This window comes from Protopterus annectens, chromosome 8.part0, assembly GCF_019279795.1.
Source record: "Protopterus annectens isolate FY-2018-M chromosome 8.part0, PAN1.0, whole genome shotgun sequence".
Classification (NCBI taxonomy): domain Eukaryota; kingdom Metazoa; phylum Chordata; order Ceratodontiformes; family Protopteridae; genus Protopterus; species Protopterus annectens.
The window spans coordinates 1709990640-1710007088 of NC_056741.1; positions in this window are offsets into that span (position 1 = coordinate 1709990640).

The window sequence follows — 16449 nt, forward strand, 5'->3', positions numbered from 1 at the left end:
TACAAAAATAGTTTTAAATTCTTCTTTATATGATTTACAAATAGTTTATACAGTGTGCCATGCATTGTTCTGCTTGTTAATATTTTGAGTCAAGTTAAATTGTTTATATCAAAGTTATCATAATAAATATTCATTATTGTGTTTAATTTGAAGACAACTTTTAAAGCTTGAAAACCAGAGTCATTATATTGATTTTACTTCTCACTTTTGCAGATTGAAAATAATATACAAATGTACAGTGTTAGTCATAGCATTTTCTTACAAAACAAAAAAATAGTGTTGCAAAATAAAAGTATATATCCTGGAATGTTTTCTTCCAATATAGTGTCTAAGAACCAGCACTAGTCTTGTTCTGTGGTATTATACCATGCGATGATCCAAAACTTGATAAACGTGCATGCTGATTGGCTAATCCAACCAGCGTGCACATACTAAATCGTACCATAAACAAGGAAACAAGTCCGGTCGCTAAATATCGTGCTGCGGCGACAGCAAGTAAACAGTACACTACAATAAACGTAAAAGCAAAAAACACACAACAATTCAATTAAAACACAAAAAATTAACCATTTCCCATATTATATTCCTCATTCCCTCACCTCGAACACAAACAAAATAAAAACTCATTCAGTCGCAAATACACCACACACACACTACATAACCACCAGTTATAACACAACAAAACGAAGCATTCTAATAAAACCATTCACTCACCTATATTCCCTACAATACATATACACACACAAATCCAAAAGTATACATTCTAAAAACACACCACACATCCTCAAAGTGAAAACACACACCATACCAAACCTCCACATCAGCATACATCTTCTAAAACCGCATACAACACCACCATCTAGTGACCAATTACTAAAAGTACATATTTTAAAAAAATTTATACAAATTAACACTACACCACATTTCAACATACCCATAACTACCTACAAGTTATAAACTTCTACACTGCTTAAACTACTCTATAACAAGCACCACCTACCCTTTTGATTACATCCCTTCAAAAACCTGCACGAGCCCTGTTAAACACAAAGACTACAAACTCAGACAGGAAGAAACACCCAAACAAGAGACACCATAGATAGAAAATAATAAAAAAAAATGGAAATAAACTTTGAAGTAATAAGTGACAGTGAAATAGAAGAAATATTTAAGAACATACCACAAACCACAATGAAACCATCAACAAGCAAGAAAATTCTCCAACCACAAGAACAGGAATTACTACAGCATAACGAGGCCCTTATAGAAGACAACAGTGTGACAAGCCATACTCTTCAGAAAGGTAAACATTAAAACCCTATTCCACTCAGAAACATAAAAGACATGCAGAAAAAACTATTAAAGAAATAGAAACACTAGAATTAGAAAAAGAAGAATTAAGTACAAGAAAACAAACACAGTGGGCTATAAACATATTTCAAAACTGGAAAAAACAAAAACACTACAACATAGACTTCCACACTATTACACCAGAAAAATTAAACAAAATACTTAGAGAATTCTTTGCTACAGTACAAAACACAAAAGGACAAGAATACGTAATAAGTGCATTTGTATCCTTACGTGGAGGACTAAACAGATATATAAACAACCCACCATTCAATAGAAAGATTAACATCATAACAGATATAGCTCTAACAAATGCAAATAACGTATTTAAGTTAGTAATTAAAAATTACAGAAGACAAGGAAAAGATACAGCAGAACACCACCAGCCACTCACAATGCAAGAAATAACACAACTGAGAAACAGCCAAGTACTTTCCCCAAACACAGCAGATGGACTAGTAAGAAAAGTATGGTTTGATATACAGCTACACTTCGCACAACGTGGGAATGAAGGAGTACAATACCTCACAGAAGACAGTTTTACAATAAACAAATATAGAGATGGCACAGAATATGTAACAAAAAATGTCAACGAACATACAAAAAACCACAAAAAACATTATGATGTTACAAAACATTTACTAAGAGGATTCATGTTCGAAAACCGCACAGACCCTTCATGTCCTGTAAAAAGTTTCAAAAAATACTTACAAAAAAGGCCACCTAATACAAAACAACTGTTCCTCCACCCAAAAAAATATCCACAACATGTACTTGACAAAATGGATACATGGTACACAACACAACCAATGGAAAAAAAACTATCTTGCAAACATGTTACCACAAATCTGCAAACAAGCAAACCTATCAAAGAGATACACAAACCACTCCTTAAAAGCAACAGCAGTAACATTACTGTCACAATCAGGTATGGAAGCAAGACAAATAATGACTGTCACAGGACATAAAAGTGAAGCATCACTAAGATCGTATTATCAACCTTCAGTAGATGAATTTAAAACATGGGGAAAAATAATATCTGGAACACAAGAAACACCAAAAAAGCCAATACATGAAGACAATATCAATAACACAACAGACAACGGACCAAGAAAAAAAAATGAAAGTCCATAACACAGAACTTCCATACCTGGAAAATGAACCAGAAAAACCACAAGACAAACAACAGATTATAAACTATGGAACAATAAACATCTACAAAATAGAAACCCAACAAAATAAGTAAGTAAACTCTAAATTTATACTAAAACCACATATATATATATATATATATATATATCTATATATATATATATATATATATATATATATATATATATATATATATAGATAGATAGATACAATGCAATATATAAACATAAAATTAACTATAAACACAATTTCTCATTACAGATACTACACTAAGAAGAACTTAAGCCAACATATGAACATAGACAACCATCAAGACAGAACCAATACAGAAATATAAAATAAACTACAACAAGAAGACATACCAAAAGCTTTAAAACTGTGAAGACATACCAAAAGCTTTACAACTATATTTACTAATATAATTATTTCCTAACATTTCCTGAAAAATTAAAAAATAACATGTATTTAAATTAAAACAGAAATAAACAATAAAAACAAACTGAAAGTGTGGACTATTTTATCTCACAAAAAGTGGAAGAATACAAAAAAAAGCTAACAAAAACCTAAATAAAAACAATACAAATATAATACAAAACAAACTAACACCATGGTATAATAACAATAACCCACTTCTGGGTGTGGGTAATGCTGAATTTACCCACGGTTGTCTTTGTTTGGTCCCTCGGGCTTCGCCCTCGGAACCAAACCGCGCCAACCGTGGGTAAATCCAGCATTACCCACACCCAGGCGTGGGTTATTGCTATAATAACCTGCACAAGTGGTCGTACAATTGCCTTTGATGCTGGAAGGCCAGAAGGTTATAGACTCTTTTCCCACTCCTGGTGATTGGATTGATGATACTGCTGGGGGGGGGGGGGTGTTGCACTCCTGAGTGTGCTGTTCTTCAGAAGAAACATTAAATCGAGGTCCCATCTGCATGAGTTAAGGTGGATGTAAATGATCCCATTGTGCCTATCAAACAGAGTAGGGGAGTCCCCTGATTCCCTAGCCAAATTTCCACATGAGGTCTCCTCTGAGAAGGGGTTACCAGCCTAAAGGGATTGACCCGGTCAACAAAGAATGGAATAAATTAAATTCAATTAATTAATTAATTAATTAATTAAAATGCTTAAAATAAATCAGTGGGAAAGAGAGAGGAGAAAGCACTTTTACCACTTGGTACATGAATGTGCAGTGTAGGTATGAAGTAATTCTCATCAGACTGCAAACATAAAAAAGATACTGAGTAAATAGTGCAACATACTCCAACTAGGACATTCAGACAGCATATGGAATACATTGCACTAATGTATTTCATGTACTGTCTGAATCTCTCATCCCTGGTTGTATATATGTACTTGTTCATCCTGTGGCTCAAAGTTTTGATGTGCACAGGGGTCCAGGATGTATGTCGATTTACTAGATCCACTGGTGATCATTTTGCTTCAATAACATGATACCTGTTTGAATAAAAAGTAGGACATGTAAACTAGGGGATTTCAAATACTATAGCTGACCAAACAAAGCAGCAGGAAAGGGGAACACAATGTCAAAACTATGACACACAGTGACAAACAGGCAAATATCCTATGGGTTAGCAAAATGAGCACAATAGTAGGTGAGATACTAAAGCCCAGCAAGGTACAACTAGACATGTGCTGAGTAGTGGCAGAAAGACAGTTACAGAAACAAAATTAAACCAAATGGTTGAAAACTAAAGAAACTAGAAACAAAAGCAAAAGAATGCCGGCAGCGCAAACGGCTGAACCACTAAAACTGGTAGAGCAATATAAATGGCAAATAAACACAATGAACTGGACAAAAAAATGAAGCTAAATGCTTTCATTCAGTTAGTTGGGTCTCCTTCAGAGCTTCAGTGCAATATGAAGACAATCTGTATATACCCTTACTGTATATACACCCATACAAACAATCAGGCAAAATACAAAACACTACAAAATACATAAAACTATATAATGAATACTTGTAAAAATACAAAAATATCCCATATAAAATGCACGGGTGCACTAAAAATGAAAAAAGATAGAGAAGGTGACAAATTGTTTGATAATAACCAAAAGCTGTCTTCCGCTGTTTCAGCAGATAGAAAGGTTGGTTCTCAGAGATACCAGGAGCATTCTACTGATTTTCTTCCTGAGTTGAAGACTTTTACCATTGGAGCTGGTTGTAATAATGTGGTAGTCAGAAATTCTGATGTGATTATTTCACCTTCAACTTTTTGGGACATGGTTCTGGAGAGCTTTTCCATCAAACGGAATGGCCCAAAGGGCAAACGGAAGGTGAAGCGGAGAGGCTGAGGAAAGTGAATTAAATCAAGTTCGAGAATTCAACACATGGTTTTTCAGTTTTGAACTTCGGTGACTTTGTTGTTCAGGCTTTGTTTGTATTGTCAGGCTCTGGATTGCATTGCATAAGTGGAAATTCCTTAAGATTCCAAGAGCAGGCTAAGTTATTTCTTACACTTATTTATCTGAATTGCACCTCTGAAACGCTTATAATTGTGCTATACGGTTGATCTACTATATTTTTGCACTGTTATAAAGCTTTTTTATTGTTTCGCTGCATTTATCTACTGTTTTAAATTGTTTTAACATTACATAACTGTAAACTGCTTTTTTAGACTGAGAGTTGTATTGTCTGTTTGTGAGAGCTCTATCCGAACTTTTCTGTGCATTTTTGCCTGTTAAAAGCATTCTCGAGTCTGCTCCTTGATCTGTTTAAAACTTTCATTTAGTGGCTACAGCTAGGAACTGTAATAGTGTGCATTACTATAATTGCTCTTTTTATTTAAATTACTAAATTGTAAACTGCTTTTTCATACTGAGACTTGGATTTTCTCTTTGTGGGTGTTCTTGCTAAGCTTTTAAAGTGAGGTTTCTGTGTTCTGCTCAGGTGGCATAATATTGATAGAGGCCTGTTTTGTAGGCTGGAAGTTTTGTTTGTGTTTCTGGCAGCCATTTTCTGTTGATTGTCTTCATTATTATTGAGAATAATAAGGCCTCCTGACCTTCTGTAGTACAAGTGATTGGGTAATAGCAGGGGCTGAGTAGTAATCTGATCTTCCAACTCTTCCATTCTTACTGCTATATAAACCCTGTGTCTTATAAAGGTTCTGCTTGTATTGTCAGGCTCTGGATTGCATTGCATAAGTGGAAATTCCTTAAGATTCCAAGAGCAGGCTAAGTTATTTCTTACACTTATTTCACTGAATTGTACTTCTGAAAGGCTTATAATTGTGCAATACAGTTGATCTACTATATTTTTGCACTCTTATAAAGCTTTTTTTTATTATTTCACTGCATTTATGTACTGTTTTAAACTGTTTTACCATTACTTAACTGTAAACTGCTTGTTCATGCTGAGAATTGTACTGTCTGTTTGTGAGTTCTCTATCCAAACTTTTCTGTGCATTTTTGTCTATTAAAAGCATTCTTGAGTCTGCTCCTTGATCTGTTTAAAACTTTCATTTAGTGGCTACAGCTAAGAACTGTAATAGTGTGCATTACTGTAATTGCTCTTTTTATTTAAATTACTAAATTGTAAACTGCTTTTTCATACTGAGACTTGGATTTTCTCTTTGTGGGTGTTCTTTCTATGCTTTTAAAGTGAGGTTTCTGTGTTCTGCTCAGGTGGCATAATCTTGATAGAGGCCTGTTGTGTAGGCTGGAAGTTTTGTTTGTGTTTCTGGCAGCCATCTTCTGTTGTTTGTCTTCATTATTATTGAGACTAACAAGGCCTCCTGACCTTCTGTAGTATGAGCGATTGGGTAATAGCAGGGTCTGAGTATTAATCTGATCTTCCAACTTTTCCAATCTTACTGCTATATAAACCCTGTGTCTTATAAAGGTTCTGCTTGTATTGTCAGGCTCTGGATTGCATTGCATAAGTGGAAATTCCTTAAGATTCCAAGAGAAGGCTAAGTTATTTCTTAAAATTATTTCACTGAATTGCACTTCTGAAATGCTTATAAATGTGCTATACAGTTGATCTACTATATTTTTGCACTGTTATAAAGCTTTTTTTATTGTTTCACTGCATTTATTTAATGTTTTAAACTGTTTTAACTTTACTTAACTGTAAACTGCTTTATCATACTGAGAGTTGTATTGCCTGTTTGTGAGTGCTCTATCCGAACTTTTCTGTGCATTTTTGTCTGTTAAAAGCATTCTTGAGTCTGCTCCTTGATCTGTTTAAAACTTTCATTTAGCGGCTACGGCTAGGAACTGTAATAGTGTGCATTACTGTAATTGCTCTATTTATTTAAATTACTAAATTGTAAACTGCTTTTTCATACTGAGACTTGGATTTTCTCTTTGTGGGTGTTCTTTCTATGCTTTTAAAGTGAGGTTTCTGTGTTCTGCTCAGGTGGCATAATCTTGATCGAGACCTGTTGTGTAGGCTGAAACTTTTGTTTGTATTTCTGGCAGCTATTTTCTGTTGATTGTCTTTATTATTATTTTGACTAACAAGGCCTCCTCACCTTCTGTAGTACAAGTGATTGGGTAATAGCAGGGGCTGAGTAGTAATCTGATCTTCCAACTCTTTCTTTCTTACTGCTATATAATCCATGTGTTTTATTAAGGTTCTGCTTGTATTGTCAGGCTCTGGATTGCATTGCATAAGTGGAAATTCCTTCAGATTCCAAGAGCAGGCTAAGTTATTTCTTACACTTATTTCACTGAATTGCACTTCTGAAATGCTTATAATGGTGCTATACAGTTGATCTACTATATTTTTGCACTGTTATAGCACTTTTTTATGGTTTCACTGCATTTATGTACTGTTTTAAACTGTTTTAACATTACTTAACTGTAAACTGCTTTTTTATACTGAGAGTTGTATTGTCTGTTTATGAGTGCTCTATCTGAACTTTTCTGTGCATTTTTGTCTGTTAAAAGCATTCTCAAGTCTGCTCCTTGATCTGTTGAAAACTTTCATTTAGTGCCTACAGCTAGGAAGTGTAACGGTGTGCATTACTATAATTGCTATGTTTATTTAAATTACTAAATTGTAAATTGCTTTTTCATACTGAGACTTGGATTTTCTTTTTGTGGGTGTTCTTTCTATGCTTTTAAAGTGAGGTTTCTGTGTTCTGCTCAGGTGGCATAATCTTGATAGAGGCCTGTTGTGGAAGCTGGAAGTTTTGTTTGTGTTTCTGGCAGCCATCTTCTGTTGATTGCCTTCATTGTTATTGAGACTAACAAGGCCTCCTGACCTTCTGTAGTACGAGTGATTGGGTATTAGCAGGGGCGGAGTATTAATCTGATCTTCCAACTCTTCCATTCTTACTGCTATATAAACCCTGTGTCTTATAAAGGTTCTGCATGTATTGTCAGGCTCTGGATTGCATTGCATAAGTGGAAATTCATTAAGATTCCAAGAGCAGGCTAAGTTATTTCTTACACATATTTCACTGAATTGCACTTTTGAAATACTTATAATTGTGCTATACAGTTGATCTACTATATTTTTGCACTGTTATAAAGCTTTTTTTATTGTTTCACTGCATTTATGTATTGTTTTAACCTGTTTTAACATTACTTAACTGTAAACTGCAATTTCATACTGACAGTTGTATTGCCTGTTTGTGAGTGCTCTATCCAAACTTTTCTGTGCATTTTTGCCTGCTAAAAGCATGCTCTAGTCTGCTCCTTGATCTGTTTAAAACTTTCATTTAGTGGCTACAGCTAGGAACTGTAATAGTGTGCATTACTATAATTGCTCTTTTTATTTAAATTACTAAATTGTAAACTGCTTTTTCATACTGAGACTTGGATTTTCTCTTTGTGGGTGTTCTTTCTATGCTTTTAAAGTGAGGTTTCTGTGTTCTGCTCTGGTGGCATAATATTGATAGAGGCCTGATTTCTAGTCTGAAAGTTTTGTTTGTGTTTCTGGCAGCCATTTTCTGTTGATTGTCTTCATTATTATTGAGACTAACAAGGCCTCCTGACCTTCTGTAGTACAAGTGATTGGGTAATAGCAGGGGCTGAGTAGTAATCTGATCTTCCAACTCTTCCATTCTTACTGCTATATAAACCCTGTGTCTTATAAAGGTTCTGCTTGTATTGTCAGGCTCTGGATTGCATTGCATAAGTGGAAATTCCTTAAGATTCCAAGAGCAGGCTAAGTTATTTCTTACACTTATTTCACTGAATTGCACTTCTGAAACACTTATAATTGTGCTATACAGTTGATCTACTATATTTTTGCACTCTTATAAAGCTTTTTTTATTGTTTCACTGCATTTATGTACTGTTTTAAACTGTTTTAACATTACTTAACTGTAAACTGCTTTTTCATACTGAGAGTTGTATTGTCTGTTTGTGAGTGCTCTATCCGAACTTTTCTGTGCATTTTTGTCTGTTAAAAGCATTCTTGAGTCTGCTCCTTGATCTGTTTAAAACTTTCATTTAGTGGCTACAGCTAGGAACTGTAATAGTGTGCATTACTATAATTGCTCTTTTTATTTAAATTACTAAATTGTAAACTGCTTTTTCATACTGAGACTTGGATTTTCTCTTTGTGGGTGTTCTTTCAATGCTTTTAAAGTGAGGTTTCTGTGTTCTGCTCAGGTGGCATAATCTTGATAGAGGCCTGTTGTGTAGGCTGGAAGTTTTGTTTGTGTTTCTGGCAGCCATTTTCTGTTGATTGTCTTCATTATTATTGAGACTAACAAGGCCTCCTGACCTTCTGTAGTACGAGTGATTGGGTAATAGCAGGGGCTGAGTAGTAATCTGATCTTCCAACTCTTCCATTCTTACTGCTATATAAACCCTGTGTCTTATAAAGGTTCTGCTTGTATTGTCAGGCTCTGGATTGCATTGCATAAGTGGAAATTCCTTAAGATTCCAAGAGCAGGCTAAGTTATTTCTTACACTTATTTCACTGAATTGCACTTCTGAAACACTTATAATTGTGCTATACAGTTGATCTACTATATTTTTGCACTGTTATAAAGCTTTTTTTATTGTTTCACTGCATTTATGTATTGTTTTAAACTGTTTAACATTACTAAATTGTAAACTGCTTTTTCATACTAAGAGTTGTATTGTCTGTTTGTTAGTGCTCTATCCGAACTTTTCTGTGCATTTTTGTCTGTTAAAAGCATTCTTGAGTCTGCTCCTTGATCTGTTTAAAACTTTCATTTAGTGGCTACAGCTAGGAACTGTAATAGTGTGCATTACTATAATTGCTCTTTTTATTTAAATTACTAAATTGTAAACTGCTTTTTCATACTGAGACTTGGATTTTCTCTTTGTGGGTGTTCTTTCTATGCTTTTAAAGTGAGGTTTCTGTGTTCTGCTCAGGTGGCATAATCTTGATAGAGGCCTGTTGTGTAGGCTGGAAGTTTTGTTTGTGTTTCTGGCAGCCATTTTCTGTTGATTGTCTTCATTATTATTGAGACTAACAAGGCCTCCTGACCTTCTGTAGTACGAGTGATTGGGTAATAGCAGGGGCTGAGTAGTAATCTGATCTTCCAACTCTTCCATTCTTACTGCTATATAAACCCTGTGTCTTATAAAGGTTCTGCTTGTATTGTCAGGCTCTGGATTGCATTGCATAAGTGGAAATTCCTTAAGATTCCAAGAGTAGGCTAAGTTATTTCTTACACTTATTTCACTGAATTGCACTTCTGAAATTCTTATAATTGTGCTATACAGTTGATCTACTATATTTTGCACTGCTATAAAGCTTTTTTTATTGTTTCACTGCATTTATGTACTGTTTTAAACTGTTTTAACATTACTTAACTGTAAACTACTTTTTCAGACTGAGAGTTGTATTGTCTGTTTGTGAGCGCTCTATCCGAACTTTTCTGTGCATTTTTGTCTGTTAAAAGCATTCTCGAGTCTGCTCCTTGATCTGTTTAAAACTTTCATTTAGTGGCTACAGCTAGGAACTGTAATAGTGTGCATTACTATAATTGCTCTTTTTATTTAAATTACTAAATTGTAAACTGCTTTTTCATACTGAGACTTGGATTTTCTCTTTGTGGGTGTTCTTTCTATGCTTTTAAAGTGAGGTTTCTGTGTTCTGCTCAGGTGGCATAATCTTGATAGAGGCCTGTTGTGTAGGATGGAAGTTTTGTTTATGTTTCTGGCAGCCATTTTCTGTTGATTGTCTTCATTATTATTGAGACTAACAAGGCCTCCTGACCTTCTGTAGTATGAGTGATTGGGTAATAGCAGGGGCTGAGTAGTAATCTGATCTTCCAACTCTTCCATTCTTACTGCTATATAAACCCTGTGTCTTATAAAGGTTCTGCTTGTATTGTCAGGCTCTGGATTGCATTGCATAAGTGGAAATTCCTTAAGATTCCAAGAGCAGGCTAAGTTATTTCTTACACTTATTTCACTGAATTGCACTTCTGAAACACTTATAATTGTGCTATACAGTTGATCTACTATATTTTGCACTGTTATAAAGCTTTTTTTATTGTTTCACTGCATTTATGTACTGTTTTAAACTGTTTTAACATTACTTAACTGTAAACTGCTTTTTCATACTGAGAGTTGTATTGTCTGTTTGTGAGCGCTCTATCCGAACATTTCTGTGCATTTTTGTCTATTAAAAGCATCCTCGAGTCTTCTCCTTGATCTGTTTAAAACTTTCATTTAGTGGCTACAGCTAGGAACTGTAATACTGTGCATTACTATAATTGCTCTTTTTATTTAAATTACTAAATTGTAAACTGCTTTTTCATACTGAGACTTGGATTTTCTCTTTGTGGGTGTTCTTTCTATGCTTTTAAAGTGAGGTTTCTGTGTTCTGCTCAGGTGGCATAATCTTGATAGAGGCCTGTTGTGTAGGCTGGAAGTTTTGTTTGTGTTTCTGGCAGCCATTTTCTGTTGATTGTCTTCATTATTATTGAGACTAACAAGGCCTCCTGACCTTCTGTAGTACAAGTGATTGGGTAATAGCAGGGGCTGAGTAGTAATCTGATCTTCCAACTCTTCCATTCTTACTGCTATATAAACCCTGTGTCTTATAAAGGTTCTGCTTGTATTGTCAGGCTCTGGATTGCATTGCATAAGTGGAAATTCGTTAAGATTCCAAGATCAGGCTAAGTTATTTTTTACACTTATTTCACTGAATTGCACTTCTGAAAGGCTTATAATTGTGCTATACAGTTGATCTACTATATTTTTGCACTATTATAAAGCTTTTTTATTATTTCACTGCATTTATGTACTGTTTTAAACTGTTTTAACATTACTTAACTGTAAACTGCTTTTTCATACTGAGAGTTGTATTGTCTGTTTGTGAGTGCTCTATCCGAACTTTTCTGTGCATTTTTGTCTGTTAAAAGCATTCTCAAGTCTGCTCCTTGATCTGTTTAAAACTTTCATTTAGTGGCTACAGCTAGGAACTGTAATAGTGTGCATTACTATAATTGCTCTTTTTATTTAAATTACTAAATTGTAAACTGTTTTTTTCATACTGAGACTTGGATTTTCTCTTTGTGGGTGTTCTTTCTGTGCTTTTAAAGTGAGGTTTCTGTGTTCTGCTCAGGTGGCATAATCTTGATAGAAGCCTGTTGTGTAGCCTGGAAGTTTTGTTTGTGTTTCTGGCAGCCATTTTCTGTTGATTGTCTTCATTATTATTGAGACTAACAAGGCCTCCTGACCTTCTGTAGTACTAGTGATTGGGTAATAGCAGGGGCTGAGTAGTAATCTGATCTTCCAACTCTTCCATTCTTACTGCTATAGAAACCCTGTGTCTTATAAAGGTTCTGCTTGTATTGTCAGGCTCTGGATTGCATTGCATAAGTGGAAATTCGTTAAGATTCCAAGAGCAGGCTAAGTTATTTCTTACACTTATTTCACGGAATTGCACTTCTGAAAGGCTTATATTTGTGCTATACAGTTGATCTACTATATTTTTGCACTCTTATAAAGCTTTTTTTTATTATTTCACTGCATTTATGTACTGTTTTAAACTGTTTTAACATTACTTAACTGTAAACTGCTTTTTCATACTAAAAGTTGTATTGTCTGTTTGTTAGTGCTCTATCAGAACTTTTCTGTGCATTTTTGTCTGTTAAAAGCATTCTTGATTCTGCTCCTTGATATGTTTAAAACTTTCATTTAGTGGCTACAGCTAGGAACTGTAATAGTGTGCATTACTATAATTGCTCTTTTTATTTAAATTACTAAATTGTAAACTGCTTTTTCATACTGAGACTTGGATTTTCTCTTTGTGGGTGTTCTTTCTATGCTTTTAAAGTGAGGTTTCTGTGTTCTGCTCAGGTGGCATAATCTTGATAGAGGCCTGTTGTGTAGGCTGGAAGTTTTGTTTGTGTTTCTGGCAGCCATTTTCTGTTGATTGTCTTCATTATTATTGAGACTAACAAGGCCTCCTGACCTTCTGTAGTACGAGTGATTGGGTAATAGCAGGGGCTGAGTAGTAATCTGATCGTCCAACTCTTCCATTCTTACTGCTATATAAACCCCGTCTTTTATAAAGATTCTGCTTGTATTGTCAGGCTCTGGATTGCATTGCATAAGTGGAAATTCCTTAAGATTCCAAGAGCAGGCTAAGTTATTTCTTACACTTATTTCACTGAATTGCACTTCTGAAACACTTATAATTGTGCTATACAGTTGATCTACTATATTTTTGCACTCTTATAAAGCTTTTTTTATTATTTCACTGCATTTATGTACTGTTTTAAACTGTTTTAACATTACTTAACTGTAAACTGCTTCTTCATACTAAAAGTTGTATTGTCTGTTTGTTAGTGCTCTATCAGAACTTTTCTGTGCATTTTTGTCTGTTAAAAGCATTCTTGATTCTGCTCCTTGATATGTTTAAAACTTTCATTTAGTGGCTACAGCTAGGAACTGTAATAGTGTGCATTACTATAATTGCTCCTTTTATTTAAATTACTAAATTGTAAACTGCTTTTTCATACTGAGACTTAGATTTTCTCTTTGTGGGTGTTCTTTCTCTGCTTTTAAAGTGAGGTTTCTGTGTTCTGCTCAGGTGGCATAATCTTGATAGAGGCCTGTTGTGTAAGCTGGAAGTTTTGTTTGTGTTTCTGGCAGCCATTTTCTGTTGATTGTCTACATTATTATTGAGACTAACAAGGCCTACTGACCTTCTGTAGTACGAGTGATTGGGTAATAGCAGGGGCTGAGTAGTAATCTGATCGTCCAACTCTTCCATTCTTACTGCTATATAAACCCCGTCTTTTATAAAGATTCTGCTTGTATTGTCAGGCTCTGGATTGCATTGCATAAGTGGAAATTCCTTAAGATTCCAAGAGCAGGCTAAGTTATTTCTTACACTTATTTCACTGAATTGCACTTCTGAAACACTTATAATTGTGCTATACAGTTGATCTACTATATTTTTGCACTTATAAAGCTTTTTTATTTTCACTGCATTTATGTATTGTTTTAAACTGTTTTAACATTACTTAACTGTAAACTGCTTTTTCATACTAAAAGTTGTATTGTCTGTTTGTTAGTGCTCTATCTGAACTTTCTGTGCATTTTTGTCTGTTAAAAGCATTCTTGAGTCTGCTCCTTGATCTGTTTAAAACTTTCATTTAGTGGCTACAGCTAGGAACTGTAATAGTGTGCATTACTATAGTTGCTCTTTTTATTTTAATTACTAAATTGTAAGCTGCTTTTTCATACTGAGACTTGGATTTTCTCTTTGTGGGTGTTCTTTCTATGCTTTTAAAGTGAGGTTTCTGTGTTCTGCTCAGGTGGCATAATCTTGATAGAGGCCTGTTGTGTAGGCTGGAAGTTTTGTTTGTGTTTCTGGCAGCCATTTTCTGTTGATTGTCTTCATTATTATTGAGACTAACAAGGCCTCCTGACCTTCTGTACTACGAGTGATTGGGTAATAGCAGGGGCTGAGTAGTAATCTGATCTTCCAACTCTTCCATTCTTACTGCTATACAAACCCCATGTTTTATAAAGATTCTGCTTGTATTGTCAGGCTCTGGATTGCATTGCATAAGTGGAAATTCCTTAAGATTCCAAGAGCAGGCTAAGTTATTTCTTACACTTATTTCACTGAATTGCACTTCTGAAACACTTATAATTGTGCTATACAGTTGATCTACTATATTTTTGCACTGTTATAAAGCTTTTTTTATTGTTTCACTGCATTTATGTACTGTTTTAAACTGTTTTAACATTACTTAACTGTAAACTGCTTTTTCATACTGAGAGTTGTATTGTCTGTTTGTGAGTGCTCTATCTGAACTTTTCTGTGCATTTTTGTCTGTTAAAAGGATTCTCGAGTCTGCTTCTTGATCTGTTTAAAACTTTCATTTAACGGCTACAGCTAGGAACTGTAACAGTGTGCATTACTATAATTGCTCTTTTTATTTAAATTACTAAATTGTAAACTGCTTTTTCATACTGCGACTTTGATTTTCTCTTTGTGGGTGTTATTTCTATGCTTTTAAAGTGAGGTTTCTGTGTTCTGCTCAGGTGGCATAATCTTGATAGAGGCCTGTTGTGTAGGCTGGAAGTTTTGTTTGTGTTTCTGGCAGCCATTTTCTGTTGATTGTCTTCATTATTATTATTGAGACTAACAAGGCCTCCTGACCTTCTGTGGTACGAGTGATTGGGTAATAGCAGGGGCTGAGTAGTAATCTGATCTTCCAACTCTTCCATTCTTACTGCTATATAAACCCTGTGTCTTATAAAGGTTCTGCTTGTATTGTCAGGCTCTGGATTGCATTGCATAAGTGGAAATTCCTTAAGATTCCAAGAGTAGGCTAAGTTATTTCTTACACTTATTTCACTGAATTGCACTTCTGAAACACTTATATGTGTGCTATACAGTTGATCTACTATATTTTTGCACTGTTATAAAGCTTTTTTTATTGTTTCACTGCATTTATGTACTGTTTTAAACTGTTTTAACATTACTTAACTGTAAACTGCTTTTTCATACTGAGAGTTGTATTGTCTGTTTGTGAGTGCTCTATCCGAACTTTTCTGTGCATTTTTGTCTGTTAAAAGGATTCTCGAGTCTGCTTCTTGATCTGTTTAAAACTTTCATTTAGTGGCTACAGCTAGGAACTGTAACAGTGTGCATTACTATAATTGCTCTTTTTATTTAAATTACTAAATTGTAAACTGCTTTTTCATACTGCTACTTTGATTTTCTCTTTGTGAGTGTTATTTCTATGCTTTTTAAAAAATTCTCTTTTTTTAAATTATAAATTTTTAAAGGGTTTTCTGAGGATTGATTTTTTTATGTTTCTTCATTCCTTTTTGAGGGTTTTTTTTTGGCTCAAGGCTCTAACCCTTTGAGGGTTGATTGGGTAAAGAAGGGTTTTTTTAGTAACTTTTCTTATCTTCCATTTTATTTTATATAAACCCCTTTTCTTTAAATCTGCTTGTATTGTAGGTTGGAGCAGGGTAAATGGAACCTTAAATTTTCCCAAAGCGCCAATTATTTTTTTTAAAATTTTTAAAGGTTTTCCTTTAAATGCTTTATTGATTCATTGTATTATTTTCCCCGTTTTAAATTTTTTATTTTTCACTGAAATTTTTTTAATGTTTTTAAAATTTTAACATTATTAAATGTAAATGTTTTTCTACTGAATGATTTTTTTTGTTTCCTTCGCATTTTGTCTTTTTCTTTAAACATTCTTAGTCTTCTCTTATCTGTTAAATTTCTTTTGTGGCTACACAAACTGTAAAATTTTTTCTTATTAAAGCTCTATTTTTCCCAAAATTTTAAAACCCTTTTTTTTTTTAGTTTGGTTTCCTGGGTTTTTTATGTTTTAAATATTTCTTTTTTAAATTATAAATTGATAAGGGTTTTTTAGGCTGGAATTTTTTTGTGTTTCTTTAGCCTTTTGTTGTTTCTTTTTTAGTCAAAATTTTGACCTTTTTTTAGGTAAGTTTTGTTTTTGGCTGGTAGATTTTCTTTATTTTTTCAAATTTTAAA